Source organism: Bombus affinis, chromosome 1 (genome assembly GCF_024516045.1).
Source record: "Bombus affinis isolate iyBomAffi1 chromosome 1, iyBomAffi1.2, whole genome shotgun sequence".
Classification (NCBI taxonomy): Eukaryota; Metazoa; Arthropoda; class Insecta; order Hymenoptera; family Apidae; genus Bombus; species Bombus affinis.
This window is the reverse complement of record NC_066344.1, coordinates 3,249,814-3,276,533: the sequence shown is the minus strand read 5'-3', so window position 1 is coordinate 3,276,533 and position 26,720 is coordinate 3,249,814. Positions and strand designations below refer to the sequence as shown.

General features: G+C 38.2%; 1 long non-coding RNA gene across 4 annotated transcripts in view; it reads left to right on the top strand.

Annotated features, from left to right (window-relative positions):
* Positions 1–26,720, top strand: part of LOC126916161 (uncharacterized) — a 218,078-nt gene that overhangs the window by 103,495 nt on the left and 87,863 nt on the right. For 3 of the 4 annotated variants that reach the window (XR_007710500.1, XR_007710484.1, XR_007710496.1), the window contains exon 4: positions 24,839–25,062. This is a non-coding gene — a long non-coding RNA (uncharacterized LOC126916161). Of the gene's footprint in view, positions 1–22,731; positions 22,868–24,838; positions 25,063–26,720 lie in introns of all 4 variants that reach the window. The other variant, XR_007710502.1, reaches the window with a different exon arrangement.

The following is a 26,720-nucleotide window of genomic DNA, read 5'->3' as shown; positions in this document are numbered from 1 at the left end:
GTATTCGATATTTATCTCCGTTTCGTGTTAATATCAACGAAACGTCACGTTCGCCCATTTTGGTTACGATAATATTCATATGTCCGTGCAGTTGCCGGTGGCATAAATTAAACTTTCGTCACACGTGCAAAATTGTCACGAGGTTAACGACAGAACCGAAATAAATTGGCACATATTAAGAGCATTTGCCTCTAGCCCTGGCCTTAGGGTATCGAGGATAGAGAGAAAAAGGGAGGGGGAGAGAGAGAGAGAGAGAGAGAGAGAGAGAATCCCTCGTAAGTAGCATAGGTCAGTGGTCAGACTCACGCGTTATTTTCATCCCCTCTAATGGCCCAGCTGGGATACAGTTGTTTCGATTATAACCACGTCGTTCCAACCGTCACTCTAAAACACACACACAACCTCGGAATTCCCACGAAATAATTAATTCGTGGCCAGAATGTTTCGTTTACTTTTATCTTTTATATCGTCCGCCAGTTTCTCAGAACTCGAAATGTTGGTTTATTTGGGGCATAATCTATACTTTCGTTTGAAAAATACGATGACGAAATAAATAGCATGCTGAGGATATCTTTGGTCTCTTAGACCACGTATTTTGTTCAAAGAGAATTAACACGCTCTACGATCGTTTTTAAATTTTACAATACTATTGATTTTATAATTATATCCATTTCTGTTGCTTTGAAATATTCATGGAAAAATTTGTTACCAACGTAGAGACCAGCGAGTTTGAAAAATTCAGTAACGTAAATAACTCGATCAAAATAGAAAGTGAAATTGGAGTTACAGGAACAATGAAACGTGTTAGCAGAACGTTGCGCCTATAATAGCATTTACATGCGAATTAATTAAGTTCGAGTATATTAAATTTCCTATGGTTTAATAGTACGTTCACGTAACTACAAAAATGTCACATTATACAAAATGAAATGCATAGAATTTAATTGGAAAATAAAACTACCTGGCATATTTGTAGCCGCTGTAAATGTTTCTTAATAATTATCCCCTTCATCCTCGCCCTACAAAGTGAAATACCCCGAAGCAAAAAACAACGCCTCTCGTATTTCTTGCCACGATTGCTCCTCCTCCAACCTGAGCCCCTTAAATCACCGAACATCATCCGGCACACCGCGTACACACGCTCGTCCCAAATCATCCGTGCGCCTCCCAAACAAACCGAATTACTAAATCAAATTAACGCGACCGATCGAACGTATCAGTAAACCCTCTGGATTTGGCCAACCGTCCTTCTCTCCCTGCAAACCTCAGCCTCGAGATCTACGATCCAGCTTCTCGTCCAAGCAAACCGCCCCTTTCGTATTGGCGACGTTTTGGCGAATGTGCGTGACCGAGCGTGAATAGTACGTACATATGCACGCAGAATTCCTGGCCCTGGTCGAATTTCTCTGATGACGTTATCATTATAGCCGGTACCATGGCCGTTATTAACGGAGCGGCAGCCGACGCGGAGGAACGACGCGGACGGGGGGCGCTTGCGCGAGAGATCAAAACCAGCGGGTTCTCTGTCGCCTGGGATGATGGCTCGTGGCCCGTCTATTGATCTTGGCCAACGTTGCGCGCCGGAACGAGGCGCGCTCTCTCCTCGTCGCCGTACACGCCAACGTTGCTCGCCTCGTCCCGCCTCGACTCGATTCCGCTCGTTGCTCTCTACGGACCGCACCGGCTCGAAATGATACACCGACCACGGAGACCAAGTTGAATTGCCCGTACGCGGAAGTCTTCTCGCTATCCCACGCGTTCTTCGCTAATATACTCCTCTTACAGCTTGATTATAGCACGTTCCGAAGGATAGGAATCGGAGCAAACAAATACGTACACCGTCGACCATAAGTACACATTGAGATATCTATCGATATTTAGCATAAATTCACCGCTATACATTGCTTTCCTCAATTTCGATTCTCTCGTTATTTTATTAGAAATCGGTTGCTTCACTCGAAACACGTGTGTCCTATAACGTATAATATCAGGCAAAGTGAAACTTTGTTAGAGTTTTCCAGTAAATCTAACCGGTAGATGTCGTGATACTTAAAGCCGGCAGTGTATATAGATTCTCACGAGTATACGTATTTCGGTCTGCAGATATTTCATTCTTCGCAACACACATCCATCGTAATGGTGGCCTTATGCTTCATCATCCCCTTGGGTTTGCTTCCTTTCTTTCCTCTTCGTTTTGTTCTGAGTGCTTTGAGACAGATGCGAGCTTAAGAGAAGCAAAGAAGGACTTAGTTGTTTTATTGTTAGTACGATAGATTGAAGTGTATTTTCCAACTAGATTACGTCTTTGAGTTTTTCATGCGATTGATACCATCCCTGTATCATTCTGCTATTTTTTCTTTTTTTTTTTTTTTTTTTTTTAGAGGGAGGGTTAGGTCGATTACACAGAGGCGAGGATTGTTGGTATTTGCATGGGATTTTTTCGGCTCGAGCGGTGGTTTGGTTTGGGGTTTATTGTAGGCTAGCGTTTGACACCGAGTATTTTTGGTTCGTTAAGCAGTTTTTCTACACTCGTAACTGCGGTTGGGTAAGGCGTCGAGTTTGTAAGGATGATTACCGTGATTTGCGGCGCCGTCTGTTTCTTGTATAACACCCTCTCTGTTTTTTTTCTTTGACATTGTCGTAATTGAACCTAAATTTATTTTTGTTTATTTGTATAATCTTTAAGATGATGGCCCTCGCTCGTCGCTAAAAACATATGTAGTAAAACATCTTGTCCAATTATCTTTTTTCATACATCTGGTAGCACTCATAATTCTTCGATACACTTTGTATTATTTACTTCGTTTCTGCCACGAAAGCCAAGTAAAGATTCCTTACTTTTGTTAACACATACAGTTTCTTATTGGAGTAGTAAAAATTGTTTTGATTGTAGAAATTGTACGTGTATTGAATTTAAATTATTCAAGAAATGTGCATCGACTATCGATGTTGTTTGAATAATTATGAGCGGTAGTGGTATACATATTCTCTAACTTGGTCTCTGGTATTCTGGACTCTAAGCGTCTTATTGGCAAGACCTTTGGTAGACTCACGATGAAATGCATTTCTTTTCCTTTCCTTTTCTTTCATCTATCTTACTTTTCTTACCTTCTTTCAATTAACAGTACCACAAGGATTTTACAGTTAAGAAAATCTTCGTAATAAATTTTCGTTGAAACGAATATCGTCGAATTTCAATTCGCATCGGAACAATCAGAGTTCCTTATCGATTTCCTCAATTTTCGACTATCGTGCCTTGCTTATCGATACCGATAGTTCAAATCGAGACGCGATCGCTCCGATGTTTTGTCCCTTCTCGTTTCGTCCGAATCCACGGCAAACTTTGAAACGTATCTGTCATTTTGACTCGGATCTGGGTTCGGTATCGTCCCACCGATAGCTAGATCGTTCATGTACAATTGCTATCCTTCGTTTCATGGTCCCTAACTTGACTTCGTAATATCACGCGACACGGTTCACCGGCGTTTCGAGGCGTCTCTGGTTCTCCAGGAATCCGTGTTCCTCATAAATAAGATTGTCCAATTTAACTCCGCGAAGGCACCGGAATAATCGTGAATCACTAATTAAAGCGCTTTATTGAAACCGTAGAAATAATTCAACGTCGAGTGTCTAACATCAAGAACGGGTTCAATTAAATTTATTCTCCATCCGTTCTATTTAACAAAAATTCAACAAAAACCGTATTTTTACATTTTACACTGCGTTTCCCGCATTTGTCTTTTATTTTACATCTTCGCACCGTGTTATTTCATCTGTGTTTCTTTTCGCTTCTGTGCTCCTTTGTCTCGATTTATTTACGTTCCACTTTATTCTCCGATATTTATTATCCTCTATATTTATTCTATATTCCTTTCTTTCTATTTACCAAACGTTCTGCCGCCAGAAATTTTTCAAGTTTTTCAATCGATACTCGCCAGTTTATGACTCCCTGACGCTTATGAGCCGTGAAATGAGTAATACGTTGGAGAAACGCGAACATATAATAAATTTTCAGGGCCGTGTAGAAAAGGAGCGCGATATTTCGCGGGACGCGCGACGTAGCGTTTCCTTTTTGCGATTTCCTAATCCACGCGGTTTCATTTGTTTCAGCCGACGCGGTTCGTGATTATTTCCCGCGATAAATTGTTATTACAGCCACCATGCACGAGGGTTGCTCGCTCGAAAGACGGTGGTTGCTGTCTACTCGAGGAAGAGAAGTTCGGCTGTGTTCGCGTTTTCCTGGATAGCAAAATCCTTGTAATGACCGGAAGTCTTATCGTTTACCGCGAACACGAGGTTGGATAAAATCGGTGGCAGTCAGACGTAGTCGAGATCCTATCTAGATCCTACCTGTGTAGGTGCAGACCTTGTCGTCGTTCTATTATCCATTATGCAAACAACCGATAAATGAGTAGATAACACATTCGTATTCGTTCTACAACATATTTGGAACGATCAATTTTTCAGAATAAATGCGTTTGCTAAGCATGTTGACCTATCGAGGATCAAACGGCGAATTAATGCGCAAAAGTTGCGAGAAATCGATATTGTTGAGAAATATAAATAATTATCAGAAGATAGGCGCGGAAACCGTAGTAGGATAACAATCTATAAAATTCAGAAAAATAAAAAAGATTTCTTTGGTTTAAAAAAACATAGTCTCTCTGTTTCTCTCTATTTTCAAGCGAGCTGCTGGAATTTTCTTTCACAACTATGACGTTAAATAACAGTATTTAATGATAAAAGCCGACCGAAAGAAATTGCAAACGACAATATGTTAATCGAGTCATTCATTACCGCTGTATTTATCTTTCACTCCCTTCGTTAAAATTGAAAATAATTTACTCTGTGTCAATTTCGAACGACTTTTTCTGGTTAATCCTCGGCACACGCTCCCCTGGGATGATTTTTTAAGTATTAAACAGTTACAGAGAGATTAAATGAATCCTCCTAGTGGGAAGCTTACGGACTTGTGTTTTATGCAGTATTTATTGCTAGAAACTACCATCAGTATTTACTACAGTCATGGGACCACTTAAGAATTAATGCCACCTTAAGAAGGATAGAGAAATTAGAATGCACCATCGAGTCGCTAATTCACCTTGATGTCTAAAATTTGCAACTCGGTTATTTTGCGTACAATCGTTGGCAACTTCTTCATTTTTAAAGGGACAGCGAGCGAATAAGGCGGCAACGCGATTCTTCTTTCTTTCTTGGTCCCTTCCTGTTCGTATACCTTTGAAAGAAAAACGAATAAACGCGGAATAGAAAGAGGGGACGTTGTATAGGATGAAAAATTCAGCCGCGACAAACTCTGCATTAAACTAACGCCACCGTTGCTAGTATTCTTCTCCGTAAACCAACAGCATCTCGAAGCTTCTTTCCAAATTATCTCACTTAAAAAAGACACTTTACGATAATAACGCTCGTGTTACGTTCCACGCTTTAAACAACGAATAAAGTCCGCCGCCTCCTTCCCTTCTCTCGTTGAAACTCGTACATTACGACGATAATGTAACGTAACGCGTGTATGTCCAAAAAAAAAGAAAAAATAGTAAAAAAGAAGAAAAAGAAAAATAGAAAAAGTAGGAAGAGAAACAAACGAGAAAAAAAGGAGAAGAAAACAGTGTTTACACCGCTTTATTCTTTCCTGACTGGCATTTAATGGCCGCACAGGCGCCAGGTTACATCCTAATTTGCCGGGCGCGCTAAACTCGCGGCAGAGAAAACGCGGAAAACTGGCTGGCGTTTTATCGGGGGAAAGACGAGTATCCGGCTACATCTACATGCTAAGGAAAGCCTCTGGACGCGCCTAGAGCGGAAGTATTCAGCACAGAGAATGCAACAGGCAACGACAAGGCCTGGTCGACCGAGTATATATCTATATAGCGGTCGGTCGGACGGTCGGCCGATCGGCACCTGGCTCGAATCGCAGCGATGATTTTCCAGCCTCCGAGCCCATCCCCTTTTCGTTTGCTTTTCTTTCCCCAGGGCGTGGCGCTCAACAGGCTTGGCATCCAGCCAACTTTCTGCTTTTCTCTCCTTCCCCTCTCTTTCCTTTTCTCTATGTCCTTTCTTCCACTCTGTCCGTCTTCCTCTCCTTCCGTTCTCCTTCTTCCGAGTCGGTACAACAACGAGGCGGAAAAAAGGATGAAAGAGCTAAGGGTGCATCAACACTATCATCGACCATCTTCTACGTAGATGTATGTACGTACACATACACGTGCCCATACAGGGTGACCCAACAGTCGAAAACGTAGGATAAAGGTTTTGCGTATGAGGTTTCTCGTTGAAGAAAGACGATTTAAAGAATCTACTCGGTACACGTGTACTATGTTTCCACGCGACGAGTTTTCGTTAACGACGTTTTATTAAATCGGAGGTATATTTTACGGATAACAGGTGTGTCGAAGAATTAAAAGTAAACACTGTTTTTATTTTACAAGAATTAAGAGATACAAATAGTATGCTACAAGGGTTGTATAACTTAAGAGACACAATTGTGCGCAATATGGTGTTTGATATCTTCAATAGTTTTTATTAAAAAAATTTTTTAAGTTCGTTTTAAGCGATACATATTTATTTACGAAATCATCCAAATCAAATACAACAGAAAAGCTATATTGGTAGAAAGTATAATAAATAATAAGCGATGATAAGAAACAAATAAATAAAAAAAGAAATACAGAAATAGAAATGTATTAAATTGAAACTTAGAATAAGTATACGCGCGTTGAATAGATTTCCGAAACGCTTTTTCTCGACGACCAAGTCTCATATGCAAAAATAATTATTCCACGTTTTCCATCCACCTTTTCACGAGGAATCACCCCTACCTTAGCTGTATCACCAGTTACCAGGCACCCTGTATATAGCAAGCACTATATCACGTTACATACGCGTTAGGTATACGTTACATGGACACGAACAGAGCCGGATTGTTGTTGCTGTTGCATCTCGTGGATCTATTGCCGGACTCTAACTCGCATCGGATACATCCGGACGTATTTATGCTCGCGTTTATAGTGCGGCTGCTCGAAGGCCGCTCGAAAGCCGCACGGCCACTAACTAACTTCCTGTTATTTGCACGGTTTACCCTCGACCGGAATTGACCTCGAGTCGCGGCGTCGAATGCGATTAAAGTTAGCGCGGCGCGCACCCTAAATACCAGAGGGTGGTCGGGAAAATTTCGTTCGACAGGCCAGGGAAATGTGTTACTCGTGCTCTCAACGAGGATCGAGGAACGGCGATTGTTTCTTTTCGCTGATGGTAACGAGATACGTTTACCGAGGTTATCTTACAAATTGCAAGTAGCCGGTATTAACGACTACAATAGAAGTTATCGGGAAATCGGTCTCGCTTCTCGAGTTTCACAACTCGAAGCTTGCTGGTATTGCGTTTCAGTACTCGTTGATATTGGATACCTGATTTAAGCATCTTTAATGGTGGTTTTCATGATTTTGAAACATCAAATATCAGCCACATTGACTTGCTTCGATTTAGTTCGCAATATGGGGTCGTACAATAATTGGCTGTGTACATATGACCGATGGAGAATCATCGATCACAGATTAAGTCAGTTTATTGTTATCTTGCGTAAAGTACGTTTATTATTGTATAAAATTTGTTATATCTTCCGAAGCCGTGAAAACGCATCACGAGGAAAATCATGTTATTAGAAGTGAATAAAATTAGAGGAGTTAATTTATAAATTCATTAATTATACAACTACAAGGACGATAGTTGTAAGAATTGAGAAACGTGCGATTAAATTCAAATTCTCAAAATCTTGACTTATACTGCCGCAATTTTTAGCTCGCCATATGTATGTATAACGGTACTCGTTTAAATTCCAATGAATTGGGGGCTTGCATTGTAATTTTTGTACAGGCAGCGATTTTGTTCCAGGAATACTCTTAAGTTCTTGGATAAGAAAAATGAATAAATCTACATAATCGGAACAGACTGGAAATATACGATTATTTCTCGCCTATTCTCCTTATAACTATTGTCTTTGTCAATCGCTTTGGTAGTGCGCTACACTAAGCTCGTTATGCTGATATTTGTAAAGCAATTTTTATCTATATCGTATAGCGATTTAGGAAGGATTTAGAAATATTCCTAGCGTTCTAGGAATATCTCTAAGCCGTGGGCAAGAACACACGATAAATCTAACGAGAACGAACAAAAAGGTCACGATATTTCTCGTCCAATCTCGCTATATCTATTCGTTGTTTTCGCCAATAGCTTTATGTTATACTAAGCTCGAGGCGCTGACAATGAGTTAGCGAGGCGCGGCGAAGCTGGGTCGTTTGAATTTAGGTGAAATTCTATTGGAATTTAAGCGAATACCAGTGAACCAAGTTTCATTAGCAGTGAACTTTCATTTAAACTACTATTTGAGTACATGTATCGTTTAAGTATATGATTAGTATTTACATTAATACAAGAGTCGACTGTTGTAATCCTAATATCGTCGGTTTCGATTATCTCTGGCTATAACTCGTTTAATAGAGTTAGTGTTATCACGGAACCAACAGTTTTGGCTAAAACCATTCGAGACTCAAGGGATCGAGCAGGATCACCACAAACTCAATCCACTCTGTTGGTATAATTTTAAACTGGAGAAGTTAGATTCGAACGATTTTAGTCCGAAAGGATCCCTAAAGCGACGTCACAAATATTCAATGAGAACGAAAATCTTGAACAGTCTCGAAGGACTCGAGTCTTGAAAATTTCACTCACGATAGAGTTGCAACGGTCTCTAACTTGTGACTCGTTCGATGTCTAGAGCAATTCTAGCGGAGTAAGGTTCGGTTAACGTCATCTTGGGATCAATGGGATTCCCTGAAGTCATCTTAAGGTTATAGAACTTGATTAGAGACCACTAAGATTTGCAGGATCTCGGTTATCGTATGTTCGATCTTACAGACTTAATCAGTACAGTCTCGTGCAATTTACTCTTTGCCTCTTCTTCTCATGTGAATTTGGTTTAGATTAGTTTCTCGAATTATTTATCGATTAGGTTTGGCTTTGTTTCTTTTGCATTTAGAATCACGTTGCACGTTGCAATTGAATCGAGGTGTAACTTTATCTGTACTTTGAGGGAGACAGTAAGGCACCATCGTGCCGTATCCTATTGAGATTTCCTAACGCTAAGCCTCAAGTTAGGGTGCACGATCTAACGATTACCTCAGCAAGACTTCGTCGCCTAAATCAATGTTAGGTAATTCCAATCTTAATATTAGAATAAAACGATGTTCCTTTGTTGTTAATCTTATATTCTAATAATATTACAATAATAATTCTTTCGGATATAATATTTAACTCTATGGATATCTAAATATCGGTATTTCTAAAAGAGTAGTAAACCTGTCCTCTAACCCTATCGGAGCCGAGTATTTGTGGTGCTAAGAAGTGTTCTTTTTATCATTTACTAACGACAAATGTACATATTTTCTTTTGGTTTTTGTTTTTTGGTAAACTTAAAAATTTCCAAGTCCATATGGCCCGTACTTGTATTTATTTATTTCTTTACTCTGTCTTTCTACTCGAATGATATTTACTTTATCGCAAGTGCTTGTCATAAACGCCCTTTTGAACAAGCGTAACCATTGATACTTGCAGCAGGAATTTTCTTCGAGAAAAGCTAACACTTTCCTCGTTACCGTTGGGAATCTGGTTTCTATTCGGAGTTGTAATGCGTGCTTCTGCAAGGGGTTGTGGGATTCACGAAACGTCCAGTCGCAATTGGCGCCAGCTTATCGGTCGTCTTATCGCGATTCCTTATCGACAAGTGCTCGCTCGACAGGTAGCGTGCTTCTTGCCGCGCCACTTCAAAGTCCTCCTCGATGTAACTATCGGAAATGGATACTTGCAATTCTCTAGACAATCGAGATTTTGCTCGATTATCGCGTATAATTCATTCCCCCGTCTCTTGGTTAAGCGAGAGGGGACGGAGTTCGACAGGAGAAGGAAGTTGATAACAGGAAATTGAAAACCAGATAGCAATTTCCGACCTTTTTCTCAAAGCTCAATTAAGAAATCTAGCTTGCAGCAGGGAAAAACGCTTGCTAACGAGCTCTACGATGCTGAACTCATGGAAAATAATTGCAAGGTGGAAAGTATAACTCGTGGACGTTCAGATGCTTTACTCTTCTATTTTTATTCGGTAAACCAAACTGTGCAGATTATTGGGTAGATGTTAGCGCAAACGATTAGATATCCGATAAAGTATTTCGAATATTTGGAAGTAATTTTCGCGCTACCGTACGGGTTTCCGAATATTTAACGAATGAAGTTGAAGTAGAGTTTCGATATATTTAACAGTACGAAAATACACTTAGAAGCAGCGGACGTAAAGCTTAATTGACACATCGCTTCTATCAGTTATAATAAATACTAGTTATCTTGTTTAGCTATTAACCATGATGGAATTAATTTTTTAGAGTAAATTAGTCTTATCCCTATTTATGAGATTATTTCAGTCAAATACAAAAGCATGGGATGGTTTGTACGAATCGATAGTGTAATAATGATCATGACGTTATCCATGTTTATAAATACGTCGAGTAGCTTTGTAAACTGAAAACTTACAGCCAGTACACGTGTACCGGATAGACCTTCAAAATTGTTTTTCTCGCAAATGGAGTTCGATATCATATCCAAAAACGTTATTCTACGCTTTCAATTCAAATTTATACGAGGAATCATCGCTTGTTAAGACATTCTGTATAGCAATGTATACCTATGCAGAGCTTTCAGTAGTATAACTGTGCAATAAGTAAGACGTAGTATCCCCAGTCGTTGATTTCTCTATCGCAACGTTTGAAATATTGATATCCTTGCGTTTTACCTTGGAAGTTCTTTAACCGTATAGAATTCACGAATAGGAAAATATAAAAATTTATTTTCTTTCAATAACGCAACAACAATAAAAACGCATCTCGCTTACAACCTGTGCGATAAATATTTAATCCTAAGAATTAACTCTTACCTGGAGAAACCATCGTACAATTGCAACTTCTCCTTGAGATTTACTACCCCGCTACGAATCACATACGTTGTTCAACACGGAAGTAGCGCAAAGCGCGAGAAGTACGGCGCGGATGGTGCAAGGACTCACCCGAGAAGCTGCGAAAAGGAACGTAGTGCCGTTCAGAGAAGTCGGAGAAATGGATTGCTCGAAAAAGTATCGAAGGTGGTTAGTGATAGATCGCGGAGGACCGGCGAGAAGGGTAGGGCATGAGTGCTGGGGTGGCTTCAGAAAACGCGGAAACTCGTTAGAAGGATTTCACGCCGGAACGAGGCCGCGCGCGACGGCGCAAAGTATCGAGCTATCGATTTCACGGCTCGGCGGCTCGTCCGATAAGGTAACCCACCCCCTTGTCCCGCATCTACCTTTCGTTTCGCCTCCCTCTCACCCCCTTTCCTCCTTCTCTTCTGTCCTCCCTCTCCAGCATTTCGTCTTCAACCATTCGACCTTCGTTTGCTCGAACGATCTTAACCGTTTCAGCGATCGCTAAGCGAACTGAACTGGTCGATCAGCAACCGGCGGCGTTCGAGAGTCTCTGATACAGACTAAAAGAAGTTTGGCAAGAGGGTTGCTAAAATTTATTGTCGAAATCTGACCTTAATAGGCCAGTGTAGCAACATGCATAATTAATGTATCGAAAATTCATGAAATGCGCTCTGTATGTGCTACGTAATCGTTCGAAGTGATAGAAGGAGGAAAGGACGAGAGAGAGAGAGAGAGAGAGAGAGAGAGAGAGAGAGAGAGAGAGAGAGAGGAATAGCATGGAAGCTCGGTAATTGCGGGCATTAAATGGAAAGTATTGGTAAGTGATCATTATTAGAGGTAAGTTGCGCGAGAGTGGAGAGAAGGAAGCCGTTGGTCGAACGATAATTAAATAGAGAGAAATGCGATAACGAATGCTCGATCGATCGATCGATCGAAGGAAGACAATTACTCAGACCGATCGAGCCCGGTCTTCCACTTTAAGGATCTTCTTTTTGCTCCTTTTTCTTCTATCGTTCGATACTGTAGACGACCGGGTAGATCTACTTTTAGCTGCAGCCGACAGTGATTCGACGATGCTTATCGCGTGATATCCGTGCACGAAACTCGTCAAAACGTATTCGTGTTGCTCGTGTCGCGACGCTTTGCACAGAGGGCTAGAGAGAGCGTTTTAAGCTTCTTACCTGTCGCGAAGTTAGCTTCCACGAAAATGCCATCGGATTACCTTGCGGCCGTGTACGTACACGAACAACCGCCCCGCGTATTGTAACCAGCAGGCAACTAAATTCTGCACGGTGAAATTCCGCCTCCGCGGGACACGTTACATTCTATACCTTCAATGGGATTTAATCAAGGTATTAGCGCGTTACGTCGTCTTGCGTATTTCGCTTGGGACAGAGCTGACAGAGATGGAATCGTTCGAGTATATCTTTCGATACACGTATAAATTGTCACATATATATATTATAGATTGTTACTGTTCGATAGGGAGGGTCGAATTTAGCTGTCCCGTTATTCGTTGTTACGTTAATCGTACGATCGTGACGTTGCGTACGATATTTCAGAGACGTTTCGGTTTATATAAATTCGGTATGTAAATCGAGCGCTGTGTTTGATCGTTCATCGAAATCGCGATATTTCGTGATCGTTTTGTTCGTCCATCGCGTTCTCTTTCTCTTTCTTTCCTCCTTTAATTTAATACTCAGGCAATTGTACGATTTAACCTGATACCGCGATAAAATGCGCGCTACTCATGGCAGCCGGGGAAAAAGGGGGTTCAGCAATTTCTCATCGCGACGGGAAAAAAGGCCGACTTGCTCGAATAATAATCGCACGCTTGAATTTATTTTATTTATCTTTATTGCTACGGTCGGAACGAGGCGGCAATAAAAACTATCCGGTTCGCGCGAGTTCATCGTTCACCTCGGTCTATGTGATATCAAAACATCCATGTAACTACCTTTTGTTATTGTGAAGACTTGCCTCGTTCCAAATAAAAGCTACCGTATATTTGCTTTTTTTTTGTTTTTTCGAGCTCGCGAACTGTCAAAAACCTGAATTACGCACGGTGTTTCCCAGCGAGTGTATAAAACTTCGAGAGGTTGTTTAGGAGGTAATCTGGCGTAAAAAAATATTATACGAATGTAGACCTTATTCTTGATTGGTGCTTGGCTGTTGTAGACGAAAATTCTACCGCTGCCATGATAAAATTGCAAACCTTGCAGAATTTTAAGAGACTGAGGCAAGACACGAGAACGTGAAGTGATATTTCAACTTCAATTAATTCATCTGCTTTCTGTTCGATTATTTTCCATGTATTATTTCGTAGTGAAATTGTAACTCGATAGGATCAAGCGAGAGTAAGAAAACATTAAACTATTGAAATTCATAAGAACTTAGGACATTATTTAGAACGATTCGAAGATATCTCGTAAAGTATTTTAAATTTCTTTAAAGATTGTAGAAATAGCGTTCTAATGATGTTTCAATTTCGTGACATGGGTACATAGATGTTAAGTTAGTTGCTATATCTTTTTGTAAGTCTAATCGTTGAAAAAATAAAAAAAAAATGGTTTTTTATGCGATATTGATACGTTAAGAATTTTGCTAAGAAGTTGATATAGTTTAAACTCAGCGTATACAACAGCTACAAGAGTTTTATTAAAGTTAATGAACGTTTTTTCAAACGGAAGAGTACATTGTACACGTAGTTGGGGATTCGAAGAGACATATTTAAATTCGATTCAAAAGTGAAAAACAAAATTCAATCTTCTTTACCTATCAGAGATAGGTTGCTCATTTAGAATTAATATTTTAGTTCCGCGAAATATTGCAAGTTTGAAATAGTGAATACACCTTGTGTTATTATGAACTGAATCATTACCCTAATTATTATCTTTTATACACAGTCACATATGTATAATTCCCTGCACTATTATGGACTGTATCATTACCCTAATTATTTTTTATACATAAAATATCCTGCCGAACTAAAACTTAAGAAGAAATTCCCTTCTGTAAGACCTCGAAAAGTTAAATTCCCCTTCTTCCTATACATTTTTTCCTATATTTTAAATCTGTTACATTATAAGATTCAAGAAGTTGTTGAAATTTATCGTTGAAAATCGTAGAAATTTATCAGTACCACGGATACCAAAACCTTTTTGAATAATTGAGATAACAGTATTGCACAAGTTACAAGTTCTCGGTACTAAGAAATTCACTTACTGGCGAGTTTGTTAATGAAATAAATAAAGTTTTAGGAGCAAATTTTAGAAATTATAAGGGCTGTTGAATATTCTATTTGACTTTGAAATTGATCTGCAATTTAATTTCGAATCGTAAAATTGTACCACAGAAGTATATAACTTGCGATATATAATTCGCCAATGATATCAGTCATAAATAATTGCCCAGAGATACCTAAAAATTTGTTTGTCGAATTTCCATAAATTCCGAGTAGTTTCGACGTGAATATAATCGCGGAGCGTCGAGTCCTGTTATCCCTTGCGGTGGTATGCGAAGAAGTAGCAACGGATTGACGAGCACGTGCACAGTGTACACACACGTAAGAAACGTACGCGCCTAACCGCTGCGTGGTGCAGTGCGACGTGGCATCGCGTGACTCTCATTTTCCATTTGACTTCTATCCGTCGCACGTACGTACTCAGTTACGTTATTTCATTGGCGTTCCTCGTCCCAAGCCGTTGGAGTTCTCTTGAACCCCGCGCGCCACCCTTTCCGCTTTGGCACACCTCCCTCATGGTGTTGTGCATGCCACTTTCTTCTCTTTTTTTCTCCTGCCGTCGCGTTTGCTCGTACTCAACTTTTGGTTGTTGCTTGGAAAGAAAATGCCGCCACGCCAGAGTGTGCTACGAGAGAGTCGTGGGGATTTGCTTAATTGTTGGTTAAAATCCTCCACCGACGACTAACACGTTTCGTACTACCGTAAGCTGCCGATGGCCTACAGCGGTTAAGTTAAGAAGCGAAGCTTTCATTACACCGAAAAAGATATTTGTAGACTGTAGGGTGGATTTCAAAGAAATAGACATTTTTTAATATTAAATAGGATTTTTTGCCAATTAAATATTTACAGTACCGTTCAGAAATATGTGGATATTTAATCATTTTGGACAGAATGTAATTTATTATTATTGGTTAATGATGTGTAAGTAAGGTAGACGTATAAGGAAGGCCAAAGTATTAAGAATTTTTTAATATTAATACCGTTTTTTGCTAATGAAATATTCACAGTACCGTTCAGAAATATCTGGATATTTCAGTATTTTTTCACACGGCGTAGTTTATCGTTATTGATAATAAAATTATGTATAAGGTAGACGCAAAGGGAGATCAAGATACTAGGAATTTTTTAAATATTGCTATCATCCCTCGTTAATGAGATATTTACATTACCGTTCAGAAATATGTCGATGGTTAATTATTTTTCAGAGAGTCGAACTTATTACTATCGATTATGAAATTACGGGTAAAACAATTGTTACAGCGTACTATAGTAGAGTAGTAGAATAAAAGGTATAGTAGGATATTATGACGTGATAAAATTAATATTTAAGCGTTGATGTATAATGGTAAAATTGGTGTCCATAATTTCTGACACAAAATTGTTACATCGTTGGAATTATTTTATTACTTGAGTAGCTTTTTATCTTCAGATTATTTCATTTCTAAATTATAAATCAAATAAAGAAGATTTGTTTTAACTCAGAAAGATATGTAGAAAATTTTAACTTAGAAAGATATGTAGTTGTCTTAAATTCAAATAACCATATGTAAAACCATACATTTTTTAATGGACGACTTGTATTTATAATCTGTTCGTTCAATAAAAACCTAGTATTTCTTTTAATCGTTAATTTTGTACATTTTGTCGAATTCGTACATTGTTACGAAGAAATCGATCAGAGTATCCGGACACGTATACGTGGAAATATAATTGTTTCACTTGGAGCTGAATCGCTGGGGAAATATTTATTTTCCTTGAAACGGAAATTATTAATCGCATGTTAATTAACACGTTACGCCATTCTCGTTTGGAAAATCGCTGTTTTATTAGAAATGGGAGCGGTGTGGCATGGGTGTGCCACTAGGAACGTGTCGTAACCAAGCTATTACACTTTATGGCTTTTCTTCGGATTGTTTGCTCTCTTTTCTGCTGTGCGAGTAGAATCACGGGAAATCTGTGTTCAATATGACTGCTGGGGGATTATGATTGGTTTAATCGATTTGCCAGAGGTAAACTATACGAAGAAGAAGATCGGCATTTCTTTATGAAGTAGCTGACAAAGAAATTAGTTATCCATGTAGGGCTAATTGTTTCGAAAAATGACAACTAACATTTGACGATTGTAATAACGCTGCGTGTGTCTTGTGTTATCGATGATTGTTACTAAATTGCATGCAACGCGAATGAAATTCCCAAGTTTGCGTCTAATCAGCAGGTAATCAGTAGAACTTTCCCTGTGTCGACTCGGATAAGTTTTCCAGTTTAAGAGACTCCGAATCCAAGAAACTTTTCAGATTATCCAAGATACCATACCGGAATCGATCTAACTCTGTCTATGTAGTAGAACTCATTCTAAATTTACCGCCGGCGCAATTCTTCGATATTTTTACCTCTGAACTTTTAACAACAAACTATTTTTCTTGGACTGTACTCCGTAGGAAATTAAACTCCGACTGTTCGTTACCGCAATTTTTTAATCGGGAAGCTATTAGTCTGATTCCACTTCGATATTCATAATTAAGTTCTGTTCTTCTTCCCTCAGGCAAATATTTCTCACGTATCCTGCCGGTTATCTAGCTTTTGATATAACAATCTCGGAGAATTTCAATCTTTGGACCAACGGAAAACTTTCGACCTCAATTCTATTCCAAAGCAATCCCCACGACATAGAAATATACAGTTTCACTCATTCTCAATTTAAATATCTTGTGCTTTCTATGAACATTTTCAGATTGGTTTCAAATTCGACCCATATAACAGTCGTGGCCCGTTACAGTATCAATGAAACTTCCAAATATTTTATACAACGTGCATAATATGGACAATCTTTTATGAAGAATGTTCAGATACTTTCGTCAGCCATTGTATTTATTTAACACATTTTACATAAACGATTTCCCAATTTCAGATACGCGCATCGTACGTTTCCTTAACTTAACCAACTCCTACTACAATTATTAAGTAGAACTACCTCCTGATTTCATGCTCTATGAAAAAATTCTGATACGCTAAGGGCACGAAAAAAGTTTCGGTACCACTGCACCAACTATTTACTACAGGGCGAGTTCGAGCGTTGGCAATCTACAGAGCAAGCACTATCGTCATTCACAAGCAAAATTGACGCATTTGCGGTAAAGGTGAGATTACGAACCTTAGACAGAACCGCGAAAATACTGGGAAAGATGTACGACACGAGTGGAATCGAAACGGCCTCGTCACGAGGAAAAGGTAGCGCCGCGGAGGATACTTAGGAGCAGGTTTACGGCACATACGTTGCATTATATAGGAGGACGCGGCGTACATGGCCGTGGAACGCGGCGACACTGCACTGCAGTAAAGTGCATCCTAAGCCTAGCGCATCTGTGACCACTCTCGGGGTCGCAGTGCCCGCTCCTGGTATTTATTATTCAACCGGTGCAACGTGGCGCCGACCTGCGACTACTTTCCGCTGCTCTCGTCAACGAGCCACTCCGGGATTTTTCGATGGGACCGTCTGTTTTCCTACGTCTCTGCTGCGTTTCCCCTTCGTCGCGTCGCGATTCTGTATCACAACCGTGATACTCGTCGTTCACTTTTATGGCGATCGTGGCTCGCGTCCCCTCGTCACGATTCTGAATCGGTTATCGAATCTCCTGCGACGTCGTTGAAATCGCAACGCTCGACACACACGTGAGGATTTTTCAACCAGATGAGATTTTCCTCACCTCGTGCGCTTGGATTTCCCTCGTTTTCCAAGCTACGTTTCAAAGTTTATTTTCCGTCCGATATTTTCTTGGGTTCTTGTGTCGCATAAGGTTATTTCATATGTATGACGGTTTTTTCTATATATATTTATATTCATATACGTTAAATGCAAATGTTAGCCTGAAAGCGTGAAATCCGTTAAAATTTGATACGAGTAGAGAAAAATAGTTTTATTAAGGATCCTTACCGGCAATGTTAGCTTTAACCAGTTATAATTTATTATTAATTTCATGTTATTCGTTATTTTAGAAACAATCAAATAAAAGATTTAATAGATAATCTTTTTATTTGTAATGACCTTGATTCTTCGTTAAACTTATATAAATTATTTTTAGATTTTAGAAACTACCAAGAATAAATTAATTGATATAAAATTCAATGATACGTCAGAGTGTGAGTTTTAACTGTAAGAGAAATAAATATCTACATAAATATTGGTAATTAATCATTAATCATGAACTAAATTCTTTTTTCTCTATTCCGCTGTTTATAATTGGATTCTTAGAAAATCCATATTAATTATACGACGATCTAATATTCGACTTCACAATTCGGACCCGATGCTATTTTGGGATGTAACTGCTGAAATGTTTCCTGTTTCAAAATATGTTTCAAAATATAACAACATTCCAACAACGGGATTACAAATATTCAACTATAATTGAAACGTCTGTGCTCTTTTACTTCAACAAAAGTTTGGATACTTTTATTGTAACTGGATCAAAGATCCAATCAAATATCTGGCGAACGAAAGTAAACTGAGAATTCAGCTCACAATATCCTCCGGTTGATCAGGTTTACAAACGCAAGCTGAGACATAGAAGGGACGCAGTTAACTAACTGGTACTCGATTGGGGAAATCGAGCTTCCTGCACCATACGCGAAGCCCACGATATTCGGTGGATTGGCTTTCCCGATAATAGGTACATAATATACCTGCTGGGTATTCCAGCGCGAATGCACCGAATTGATTTAAGCTTCCTCCGCGTTTTCCTTCCTTCTCATTTATCCCCCTCGGCCACCCTTTCGAATCTAGGCAACAGCGGTTTAGTTCGATCCCATAGCTGCAGGCGACTTTCTAGAGTCAATCGAAACTTTGGGGTTTTGTTCGACGTATACGCAGGTTTGCGTATTATCACGGTATCCAAAGATTCAAGATCCCATTCCTAATATTATACAAGATTTCAGCTACTACGACGATAGGGGTAGATAGGAGTAACAAATATAATCTTTTCGTGAGATCGAAACATCAATGTAAAATTATAGCAGACATTTTATGGATATAATAATAACATATCTGTAATATAGTATATAATATTAATAAAATGTAATGTAATATAATATAATGTATGTAGATATACTACTTTGTTATGTAAAACATTTTGAGACTTTAATAGTCGTCTAATGGGATTATCAGGATTATGTTGTTAAAGTCAGAGACACATCTGAAGATATACGTAAAGGTTAGAAGACATAATATATCTGCAATGTAATATAACATAATGTTTGTTTAGTTATGTAAAACATTTTGAAACTTTATTAGCTTTCTAATGGGATTATCAGGATTATGTTATTAAAGTCAGAGACACATCTGAAGATATACGTAAAAGTTAGAAGACATAATATATCTGTGATGTAATATATAATATTAATATAATATAATATAATGTAATGTATGTAGATATACTACTTTGTTATGTAAAAGATTTTGAAACTTTATTAGCTGTCTAATGGGATTATCAGTATTATGTTGTTAAAGTCAACGAACAAATCTGAAGATATACGTAAAAGTTAGAAGATATTTATAGAGTACGTACATTTCGTAAAAGTCACAAAAGTATTCTCTACAACATGAATAATCGTCTCTGTAGAGATATAATAATGACAATAGATCTTTGTAAAGTGATAATAAATATTCTGTAACTTCTGTGTACATTTTCAAATTTATTGGTACACCAACGTGTCTACATACTATTTGCCCAATGTCAAGATAATAAAAATGTTGTATAGTCGTGATACTGTGTAGAATTGAAAGATCTTATTAAGAATTATGTTTTGTGAAGATTAAATGTTCAACAAAACATGTCGTCTATTTTATAAAATTGATATGGTAAGCTGTCTTTTGAATAATAAAACAGGCAAATTAAAATAGAAAGCGTTACTGCCATGTGCTTCAAAAAGGAATGTAATTTTCATAATATTTCATAATTTTCATAATAGTAGCAAATACATAAAAGTATTTCTAAGAGAACGCGGAACTTGCTAGTCAATCCTAAATCCAGAATGTCATCAAAGTTCCATAACTCCTGTATTTTATTATATAGGTCCCTTGCCTCTATTGTGTCACCATCTTGCTCTAACGACTCTAGCATAGCATCTTAGAGTCCCATGACTCCATTATCTCGTTATTTGAGTCCCATGACATTAATGTATCATGGCACGAACCCCCAATTTTACAATACCAATATTCGACTTTTAAGATTTTAATATGTCGTTACTTGGGTTTCATGATTCTGGTGTCTTATTAATTCGGCATGATAATTTCAAAATAGTTCCATTCAGATTGCGAAATTTCATCCAAGTCATAAATGTTCATGTTGACACTAACGAAGTGGATAACAGCACGGTTCCAATAAAATTCAACGAATCTGAGTTTTACCTAGCGAGGTCTGACTCGGACGTTGTCACAACAATTTTAGAAGTTCGCGTTAACGTAATCGTGCTAATGTAGATTTTCGTATTATTCGTATGAGTCATTTGCCTACATTCTGTACGTGCTATGTGCATTTATGTATCCGTCTGTTTCATGGCTAATTATTTTAATTTATACTCGCGTGCACTCAAATATGCATGCATGTTTAAAGAACGCGTATTCCGTAATACGAGTAGTATACATCGCGTCGCCTATTATTATGCAGATTATGGTTTATTCTTGCGCGTTATATTTTACTTACTAAGAAATTTTATCAGTTCCTGTCATTTTCTGCTCATTTATGTTTACACCTATCTAGCGGCGTTTCAAAGTTTTCGATTATCCGAAAGTTGAAACAATTGACGGAGGAATGTTTGAAGTATTCTTAGCTTGGCGTCTCTAGGAAGTTTGATCTTTTCTCTCGCCAGGAAAAATAAAGAAAGTTTCTTAAGCCTTGACCCGTCATTGCACATACACCTTTCTTCTGTTTTGAAGAGCTAAAGCAGAAAAAGCCTTCTGACGTAAAATTAATTAAAACTTCGTTAACGGTTGACGCATATCCTTCTGGGGGGTTTGCGTGGAAAATCATCGTCGTCTACACGCGAATCCGGTTTGTCGAATGAAAAGGAACATTACCGATTTATGCCTTTTGATTCGTTACGGTTATGTTTTTCCGTGTTGCAGCAAAGAACGCTGATGATAATCTCGTAAGTCCTTGAGACGGTGACAGAAGCGAAACCTTTTCGCCATTCCGGCTTAACAACTCTAACTATCCGTTGGAACTGCGGTCGTTGTTAAATTAAACTCTTTGGTGCAACTTACGGAGATTCTTGGCAAATCATTCAATTATTTCTCGTTTGTTCGCTTCCTCTGTATCAAGTTGCTATAAATGTGCGTTTATAGTATTTTTAAGACGTTCGATGATATCGTATCATGTTTTGTTGTTTGTTATATTTATAGAAAACGTTAAAATTCCATGATCTCTTTACGGAACGTTCGTCACATATCAGCTCCGTATGATTATTTAATTTTGTAACACTTGGTAAGGACTCGTATCTTCGATCCAACGACGTATAACTCAACGCAATGAGCTGGAACGATGCCATTTTACCGCACAATTTCGCGTAGCACGAGAGAAATGGAAACGCGAGAGTTCGCACGATTATTTACTCGCCTAATAGCCGTCACCAAATAGGAATATTAAGAAGCGTGTGGTCGTGTACGTAATATCAAGACATTTCTCTTGCGCTGACCTGTACTTTGCCTTGATCGTCGTTGAATATTACATTATAATATTATTTGACGTTCGTTGAACATTATATTGTCATATTGTTTTATCTTTTATGAATTTCTGATTAATTTCATTTCCATCGATAATCGTTTTTCATACTTAGTTGGCAGTTAAATCCTCGATTGTAAATTTAATAAACGATTTCAAGAGCAACAAACTTTCAGCTAAAACAGCTACTATGCAAGTTTGCGTACCAACATCAACTCTTCATCTAATGCAATAATAACTCGCTGATCTAGTAGCTTCACTTCGGTTGCGCTGCACCCCCAAAATCTCGTTACACATCATACAGAGCTCCCTTAAATTTCATTACAGTTTATGTACACAGTGCGTGTTTACATCGCGTATCTATCTTTCCGACAACTTCACGCGCGCAACTAGAAATCATTTCAGCGTATATTCTCACCGAGGTTGATCTTTTACCCTTGTCGTAGGATGCATTGCATTATTTGAGTTGAACGAATCTTAAACACAACATAGAGCATGTTGGCAATGCTTTTACAAAATTATTTAACATAATTCTTTATAAAAGAAGCGATCGAATTTTACAAAATGATACATATATATATATATATATATAATTTGAGAGAATATTTTTGAATAAATGGAAATTATTTTGGCGAATAATATCATGTATTGTAAGTTGAAAAGAAACGAAAGAAAACATTGTTTTGCTATATAAACCGAAAAATACAAGAGCTGTCCACAAGATCTATTTATCTTATTCCTGTCTCTTGTAGGATATAAAACATATTGGAGAAAGAAATGCACGAGCATAGAGAAATCATTGGATACAAAATAATGACAATACGGGTTATTTTGAATTTTTCTGGCCAAACTACACAAGCATCGTCTATAAATAAAAATAAGAAAAAGGTAAATATTTACTTATAACTTTATAGTAAGATTTTATGCATGTATAATATCGTTTTTATTTTCACTTGTAAATCGTGCTCCTATAGTTCGCGTAGGAAAACTGAAATCGCTGTAATCAAATTATGCACAGCTGTAGATTGTAGCTAGTTGAATATGAATTAGATAGGGTAAAATATCAAGTATCAGCCAGTTTAAAGTATTAACGTCTGACAGATATCGGCTTAGCAAGCCAATGCTTTTAATCAAAACGCATAAGAAATGCTCATCGGTTCGAATAAATCTGGTCGCCCACGGTTTCGTCAGAATCATCTCCGAAATTCCTTTTACGGTATACGTTCTTCACCGTGAAATCTATTTATCTCGGATATCTAACGACTATTCGGGATGTATCCCCGAGAATTTAGGCGAATATACAATCGAAATATCGATGTAATGAAAATGGGGACCAGGCGTGCGTATAATTAATTAATACTCGATAGCTGGTACCTCGAAACCTCACGGTTAATTATCACCGCCACCATAATTCCGGTGCTTAACCCTTGTGAGCTCCTAACATGGGATAAGATGGCCTTGGAGCGGGCCACTTCACCGCCATTACGATTGATCGATTCTGTTAATGGAGTATCAGACACCGGCAAGCATAATTCCGTTAATTGCGAGCACATCGGTTACGTGTGTTCATTTCGACGCGTCGACTTTACCGGCTACATTAATTAAACACGTTACAACCGCCTGGATAGCTTAGCCACCAACGGACTTTATCGTATTTAATATGCGATGGAGGGCTCGCGAAATTTATGGGGTTTGATGTTTGATTAATTTCTCGGGCGACGTTCGTTCCTTCGTTCGGTTCGTTCATTGGCAAGCAGCTCGTAAGATCGCCGCCGAATTTCACAAGCCTATTAATTAACGATCACCCTCGATTCCCAAAGCCTCTCTCACTCTCGGTTTTGCGTTAATCACGTTGATAAGCTGCTTTAGATCGTGTTGACTCTAATCCTGACGGTCGGATACGTTGTTACACATGGAAAGGATATAGTGCGGAACGAGAAAGTGGTAGCGATGTATAGTTTCTGGAAATGTATAGAAAATGGCTAAGAGATGATAATATCGTGTTACGTTAATTATGCGGAGTATCGTTTCGTAGAAGATAATCAGAAAATTGGAAATTGCATTTAATCCTACAAAGAGAATAGGACAAGCTTGTTATGTAATTGCACGTTGCATTGGTAGATTTATACTACCTATTTAAAATTGAAATTGATCTCAATAACTTTTCAATTGTTTGATCTATGCTACTTAAAGCATTTATAAACCATTAGGAGTTGTAAATCTTACACATCGTCTGATACTGATAGATTCGAACTACTTAAAGCAGTATCGTCCGACGTTGCTATACTTGTACTACTTAGAACTTACGTCTTACTGCTTGATCATACAATTACTTAAACTAGACGACTTAAAATTAACTCAAACATACGATTTTATATTTTTTGATACATATATTTTCTAGCGAATTGACTTCAAGTATTTGCCTAGTATACACTTGTCTATGTCTACTTATCTCGTGTCTAAGTTTGTACTTATCACACCGAGCAATGGGAAATATTCGATAGAATAGCACTAATACTCGCGTAAGATAAAATTCATTACTTTAGAACGATTAAAAATGTTTTCCATTTTGTTCAACTCGTAATTATGCTCTTCGTATCGACTAACATTTTTACGAACACAATTTTGCAATAACAATTTCTTTAAAATGCACGATCGATTTTATGTAATCTCAATCCATATGCAAAATCCGAGCGCACTGAAATCAGATATTTAAATTCGATTTTTTCATAAACACTGTCTCGTATCAAAAAATGTTATTCTATATTTTCAATCTCAGTTTTCACGTAAATCCATCCGTTTCTGATTGCATCATCGGTTACAGGATAATCTCTACATTTTCTATTTTCTTTCTTCCAGCCCATGTTTCCAATGGATTTCATGAAACGTAAAAATTCTTCGACTACAAAGAGAAAGCGACAAACGACCGGTAAAGCTTCATCGCCGAATAAACGGAAACGGAAATGGACGTGGTTACAGCGAGTAGGTGCACACGTGGGTATCACGAGCGTTCGTTACATCGTCAGGGGGCTCGTGACGACTTTTCCGTCGAGGCGTTAACGCACAGCGAACGTGTTACCTTCGTAAGTATAATACCGCTTATTCATGCCTCCTTGGCGTCGCTGAATCGGCGACGTTACGTGGCGTTGCGCGCGCGACCTCCGCACACGTACACGTGGCCGCGTGACGGTGAATGCGAAAACGCGCGAGCTGGTCCTTCTCTTCATTCATGTGTCCTCGAGTGTCGGGATCCTTATGTATACAGGCATGCTTTTCAGCCACGGATTTAATTTAGATTCGCGTCCAGGCCGGCACGACGCCGACGAGGAAAGGCAAGTGAAACGAAACGCGGGAAAAAGTAAATTAGGCTGCGGCCTAATGACGTGACAAACCATCGCCCTTTGAATATGTCCCGTCGTAGGTATTTCTTAATGAGTATCTCGTCTACTCACCTTTCGAATCCTCTCTTTTACTTCTATCCCTTTCTCTGTCTCCTCGCGGTTACCTTTTTACATCTTCTTTCCAACTTTTCATAGCCCCGTGAAATCGTTTTATCGTCGACTCGGGCTCGTTCCGATCTCGACACCGAGAGCTTTTCGTTTTTGAGACATTTGGAATTGTTTTGAGATGACTTTCCTTCGTCGAGTATTTTTGAAAGAGAACGACTAGCTTTATTGGGTGTTATTCGTTGGGTTTAATTATTTATTAACGAACAAATCTATTTTGTGGTAATAAAAAGAAAATGTTACGTAGATTGCGGAATGCTAAATTATCGGTTGTAAAACGATTAAAGTTTAACTGACTTTATGCAGAAGCGAGTCGTAATAAGTAGAATGTTTGGAAAGAAATACACAAGAAGAATACAAAATAAAGTAAAACACACGTCATTAATATTTAGTACGCGAAACAAATCTTTATTCAGGTTGCATTTTTTAAATTGTGTTAATAAAGATACGATTAATCTAATATAATATAAAAAAAAAATACAGTATAATTCCGTTTATATGAACTGCGTTTATTTCAGTCGAATTTTCGTCTTTAGTATTTATTTGAACGTAAATTCATTTTACATGAACTGGAATTGTGTAAATTATCTCTCATCAAATTCATATAAACGGAATTTTACCGTTATTGTAATGGGTGACATGGGTAACATGATTGATATACAGTGAGTGACTGTTCCTTTTTTTACTACATCATCCCTGTTGGATCGGTAGATTAAAAAATATCTTTGGTCTTAATGAGTCGCAATTTCAATATCCTTTCTCAACGATAATTTGTCCAAAGTATTTTTTAAATAATTCGTTTAATATATCTCGTTGGATAATAAAATAAGTGTATATTTCTTAGGTTTCTTGTAATTTTCATTTTGTCTTATTTTTTTCCTCCTTTTTCTTTTTTTAGCACATGATAATTTGTACTGAGAGTTGTTTTCAACCTGGTACGAAATTTATTTTCCTTTCCCATTTAAATGTTGTGTTTAATGGTCCGTGTTTGATATAACCAGACGTCACGAGAATGAGGAAAGCCATACTAAACGAAAGTTAATTGGTTTCACTTAATTAAGAAAATATTATCAAATGAATATTTTCGAGTTTCTACTTTTTTTTTTCAACTGACGGGTCACCTCGAGTGCTAGCGGTTAAATTAAAAATTGTGTCGTGGAAATTGCATAGATCTCGAAAGATATCGCTCTAATTAAAAAATCAGTTCAATTGGCCTTTATGGAGCCGCTTGCGTC